A 6,635-nucleotide genomic window follows, 5' to 3' on the forward strand; every position below is an offset into this window, starting at 1 on the left:
CCATGAGGGCCGAGGTAATGGTAGTGTAGGTCGAGGAGCAGTCCATCCAAGCAGAGAGGTAGCCCGTCAGGATGACCAGGCTCAATTTATGCTTTTCTAGTCAAGACCAAGGCAGAGGCGTCTAACGCAGTGATCACATGTATTATTCTTGTCTGTGACCCAATGGCTACTATTTTGTTTGATACAGGTCCTACTTATTCTTATGTGTATATGGAATATGCCTTCGGTTCTGATACACTGTGTGATATACTAGATGCCCCTATTCATGTTTTTACCCCTGTTGGAGATTTAGTCATAGTCACCCATGTGTATCGTGCTTGTTTTGTTGTGTTTATGGGATACCAGACTTGGGTTGACTTAGTGATTTTAGATATGACATATTTTGATGTAATCTTAGGCATGACTTGGTTGTCCCCCTATTTTGTTGTACTTAATTGTAATGCAAAAATTATGGCTTTAGAGATCCCGGAGAGGGAAAAGTTAGAGTGGGAAGGGGTGTACAAGCCTAACCCAGGTAAGAACATATTTTTTCTTTAGGCTAGAAAAATGGTGGGGCAAGGTTATTTGGCCTATTTGGTCCATATCCAGAATGTGAATATAGAGTCTTGTTCTATTGAGTCTATTTCAATAGTGTGTGATTTTTTAGAAGTATTCCCTTCAGACTTGCCTGGTATGCCTCTTGACCGAGATATAGATTTCTACATTGACTTAGAGCCGGTTATGTGTCCAATTTCCATTCCTATATACCGTATGGCTCCAATAGAGTTGAGAAAGCTCAAGGCTCAGATCAAGGAGCTTCTTAATAAGGGGCTCATTCATCCTAGTGCTTCCCCTTGGGGTGCTCCGGTGCTGTTTGTCAAGGAAAAAGATGGTAGTATAAGAATGTGCATTGACTATCGATAACTAAATAAGGTTACCATAAAATATAAATACCCTTTGCCTCGTATTAATGACCTTTTTGATTAATTGCAAGGAACTTTAGTCTTCTCAAAGATTGATCTTAGGTCTGGGTATCATCAGTTGAAAATTAGTCCTGAGGATGTGCCCAGAACAACTTTTAGAACCAGGTACGGGCACTATAAATTTTTGGTGATGTCTTTTGGGTTGACCAATGCACCTGCAACATTTATGAGTTTGATGAATAGAGTGTTGAAGTCGTTTCTAGATTCATTCATGATAGTGTTAATAAATGATATATTGGTATATTCAAATAGTGAACAGGAACATGCAGACTATCTCCGAATTATTTAAGTGTGAATTCTGGTTGCCTTTAATTGCCTTTTTAGGGCATGTTGTTTCAAAAGAAGGTGTAATAGTAAACCCACAAAAGATTGAGACTATTAAGAAATAGGCTCAGCCTAGTTTCATGATCGATGTTAGAAGTTTTGTGCCACTGGCCTGTTATTATCGTCAATTCATGAAAAACTTTGCTTATATTGCTACTCGCTTGATCAGGTTGACTAAATCAGAGGTTCCATTTGAGTGGACTAATAAGTGTGAAGAAAGCTTCTAAAAGCTCAAGACTCTTCTAACCAATGTACCAATTTTGACCCATTATTTATTGTGATGCTTCACATTCTGATTTGGGTGTTTCGTTGATACAGGATAAGAACATTGTAGCATATGCTTCATGACAGTTGAAGGTGTATTATATGAACTATCTGAATCATGGTTTGGAGTTGGCAGAGATAGTGTTTGCATTAAAAATTTGGAGGCAATATTTATATGGCATCAAGTGTGAGATACTTTCTGATCACCGCAACTTATATCATGTGTTCACCCAGAAGAACTTGAATTTAGGATAACGCAGGTGGATTGAGTTTCTCAAAGACTACAATGTCACTATCCAGTATCATCCAGGTATGGCTAATATGGTAGCTGCGCATTTAGCCAGAAACCGATTAGCATGGGCAGTCTAGCCTACTTCAAAGCCCTTAAGCAGCCCCTAGCTAGAGAAATTCAGGCCTTGAAGTCCAGGTTCATGAGGGTACGCATCTAAGAGAAAGGTGGAATAATGGTTGGAGTTGATCTAAGACCCAATTTTATTGAAGATATCAAGACCAAACAGTTTGAGGATGTTAAATGAAATTAGAGGAAAAGTGTTAATGGGCAAGGCTCAAGACAACATTTGATGTAGGTGGGGTGCTCCACTTTAGGGGAAGGATTTGGGTTGCTTAGGTAGAATGACTAATTCAGAAAATCCTTTCTAAATCTCATGGTTTATGATATTATATTCACCCTGGGTGTCTAAAATGTATTAAGACTTTAAACGGTAATATTAGTGGTCGGATATGAAGAAAACCATAGTTGCATATGTATCCAAGTGTCAAAACTACCAACAGGTGAGGTATGAGCACCAAGTACCTACTGGTTTGCTTCAAAGAATACCCATGCCTAAATAGAAGTGGGAGAGGATAGCCATGGACTTCGTGGTGGGACTTCCTAAGACTTTGACGAAGTATGACTCCATTTGGGTGGTGGTTGATAGATTAACAAAGACAGCACACTTTATCCCTATTAGAGTGAATTAGAATGCACAACAACTGGCCAAAATTTATGTGATAGTAAGGCTGCATGGGGTGCCCCTTTCTATCATTTTGGACCATGGTACGCAGTTCACTTCCAAATTTTGGGGAAATTTGCATGAAGAGTTGGGAACTAAGCTCACTTTTAGCACCATTTTTCATCCACAGATAGATGGGCAATCAGAAAGGACTATACAAGTGATGGAAGACATATTGAGGGCATGTGTGATCGACTTTGGGGGGCATTGGGAAAGGTTTTTTCCTTTATAAAAAGCATCAATATGGTGCCATTTTTAGCCCTTTATAGGATGGGATGTAGGTCTCCTATAGGGTGATTTAAAGCTGGAGAAGTAGAGCCATTGGGGATAGACTTAGTGAGGGATGCTCAAGATAAGGTAAGGAGCATTCAAGCTAAGCTTCTGATGGCTCAAAGTCATCAAAAAGAACGTTGATCATACGGTAAGCGATATGACATTTGATGCTGGTGAGAAAGTACTTCTAAAAGTGTCATCCATTAAAGGAATGATGAGATTTAGCAAGAAGGGCAAACTCAGTCCTCACTAGATTAGCCCTTTTAAGATTCTTGACTGTGTAGGGCGAGTGGCGTACTGATTGGCCTTACCACCTAGCTTGTGTGGGGTACACCCGATGTTCCATGTATCATTGCTGAAGAAGTAATATGGGGATGGGGACTACATCATTAAATAGGAATCAATGTTATTAGATAAAAAACTTCAGTATGAGGAAGAGCAGTTGCAATTCTTCATCATGATGTTCAAAAGTTGAGGACTAAAGAGATCAATATGGTCAAGGTGTAATGGAAACATCGCTCGGTGGAGGAAGCTAATTTGGAGATTGAAAAGGACATGCGAGACAAGCATCCCCAACTATTCAACGAAACATGTACTACTCTATCTCTACTTTAGCCCTATTTTTCCTAGTTAGTCACTCCGGGCTGAGTGATAGGTAAATTGGTATCTATTGTAACCAACTATCCCCATCATTATGGATAGGATAATTGGGAAGGATTTTTGGGCCAGAAACTTGGGGTAGTAACTTTGGAAAAATTTAGTCTAGGCCAGACTTGGACGTATTCTGAATTAAGTGAAGTCAAAGGCAACCTTATGAATAGTGGGAGATCAAATCTCTAATTTATTTGGACAAGTTGATAGCCAAGATGATATAGATCATTTACGACTTTGCAGAATCACTTTCGGATGAGTAAAACTCTCAGAATCAAATTTGGCGTGAAGGATATATTTTAATATATATTGGGAAGGGGGTGTGTTATGAAATGGGAGATTAGAGCTCAAACTCCTCGCTCTCTATTTTCGTGTAACCTGTCAAAAAGGGATTTTTCCCGCCAGAGCTAGGCCGGTAGAGCAGGATGGTCCCGCTAGAGCCGGAGGATCGCGAGAGTTAAGTCTGAAAAAACCCCAGAATGGTCTATTTCTGCAAAAACAGTTCCTAAGACTTCAAGAGGCGACCTATGGTGATTTTTATCAATTTTCCACGGATTTCCACAATTAATATAAGGATTTTACTCCCTAAATTCATCCTTTGATTCCTAAAACCTAGAAACTATGGTTGGTAATCATTAGGAGAAGGTTTGAACTGAAAACTAATGGTGGAAAATAGCCCTAGGTTGGAGTTGGGATCATGGGTTTTGCCTAGGATGATAATTGTGTTATTTTTCATGATAGTTAGGCCATTTTATTGATCCTTTGTATGTATTTATTGTTTCTAAACCAAGAACGAGAGGAACAAACCTGAAAAGGGCAAGCTCTTGCACTGTAAGAGTGTTGAAGCTTGAATTTAATGTAGGTGATGGTTTTGTTTTTCCCGTATGTATTTCATATACTTGTGAAATATATTCATGATAGGCATATGTGTATATGAGTAGGAAAATATACTAGTTTATATGTGAAATGATCACTTGCTATCCTGTTGAGTTATAAACCTGTTCTTGGTGATAAAAATGTTGAATATTGAATGTGATTGTGGTTGTTTGCATGAATGGGATTGGGTGTCACGTTCCAACACATATTTGGATTGGGTATCACATTAAGACACATACCTTAGATTGGGTGTCACATTCTGACACAAAGTTGAGTATTTATAGGTCTCATGAGAGGATCCTGTGTGAATTTATAGCATGTTAAAGTTATAGAACTGTGATCTTGCTGAATATTATTGGAGATGAGATTGGTTAACTTATTTTGTATATGTGTGCTTGTCATGTTGAGTTTACTTATCTATGATCTGATTACTGGCTAACCGCGTGATACTATCAGTACACTATTGATTTTTTGTACTGATACTTGCTCTGTCTTTTGTTGAGTACAGGGCATATTCAGTCGGTTGAGGAAAGACATCGCCTAGAGGAATAGTGATCTTATTCAAGTCCAAGGGTGAGCTATTCTATAATGTTGTCGTAGACTTTCTCATCTATTCTAGTCCATCTTTCAGGACTTAGATGTTCAGATATTTTGTTAACTCTTAATGACATCTTTTGGGAATTGCATTTCCCCTTTCCAGACTTGTTTATTATTAGAGTTTTGGTATGATGACTTTCAGTCCTAAGTTGTTTTTACTTCCGCAATGTTTGGGGTTGATAATTAGATGGTTTCTAAGTTTATGGGAACTCAGTTGTTGTTCTTGATTTAAACTTGCTTCCGCATCTTTAAACTTTTGTATACATTGAGATTTTTGTTAGTTAGGCTTAAATGATGGTTCTTCCACTGGAGGGTTATTGTGGGTGCCAGTCACGGCGGGTCGGGGTCATGACAATAAAATACAAGTGGCATGTGAAGAAAAATAGCTCACAAACAAAATTGATGTGAATACAAACTAAATCATAAATACAATATTATTAACAAAATACAAATGCTATGTGAAGAAAAAAATGATATGTTCTTCCTCAATTCGATCTTCAATAAGTTCTTTGACTTCTTTAGCACCCAACTTTTTTTTTGTATTAGTGGTATGTTCTTCCTCAATTTTGGTGCTTCCCCCTTAGTTAAAATCCTAGTGATAATGGAGAGATTTCTAACACCAAAATACACAAAAAATTGTATAGATTCAAACGAATACAACAACAATTAGAAACATTGATTACAATTTTAATATAGAACAACATCATATAAAAAACATATTTATTAAATCCCTAAAATTCCGCTAAAATCATGGAAGAAATATGCTGAAAATTAGCTTATTTGAATCAATGGAATTGTGATGTATATCTTTGGGAAGATTTTAACAATTTCTGGAAAAAAATCGTGCCTTTTGATAAGAGAGAAGGGATTGTTGAAATTTTAAGAATGAAATATGGAAGGAATGCAACAAGGAAATAGAATGAGAGATAACGTGGGTAATTTAGGATAATTTAGGAATTATATAAAGTGTAGTTATTTTCAAATTAAGTTAGAAATTTTGACTAGTTACACAATTTATCCTTACTTAATAGGATCACACAAATCTCATAGTGTTAAGAGCTAATTATATCATAGTCATAGTCCTTTCCAAATTACAAAATTTCTTAAATTTGATGGAATCCAGATACATCCCAAAACGTCCTGATACATCATGTAAGCGATGTATCCAACTAATATATCGTGTAAAGTGATGTATCCAAAAGTAGGAGAGTGTAAACATTTTTGTAATTTTTTCAAATGATAGGAATTTTAGAGAAATGGTAAAATAAGTTGTATATTTAGATAATTTTTTCATAATATATTGGGAAAAGAATACTTATACCCCCCCAAAAGAAAAAATATTTACCCTTAAATGCCGCATTACTTTCATACCCTTTTTTTTATTTTAAAATAACATAGATTTATTTTAAAATTCATGCGCTGACATCAGCATGATGTCATCGCCCACCCTATATGACACTCATAGGGTATCAATATACCGACAGAGTATCATAGATGATTAAACTCGGCCCTATATGATACCGATATGGTAATAATATACCAACGAAGTATCACAAAGAATAGATTTTCTACTAATTTAGAATTTAATAAATAAAATTGTGACTTTAATAATTTTCTCTTAATTATTTTATTTTTATTTCTTAAAAAAAGAGTTCAATCCTATACGATATCGATA

This window comes from Solanum dulcamara, chromosome 10 (genome assembly GCF_947179165.1).
Source record: "Solanum dulcamara chromosome 10, daSolDulc1.2, whole genome shotgun sequence".
In the NCBI taxonomy this organism is placed as follows: domain Eukaryota; kingdom Viridiplantae; phylum Streptophyta; class Magnoliopsida; order Solanales; family Solanaceae; genus Solanum; species Solanum dulcamara.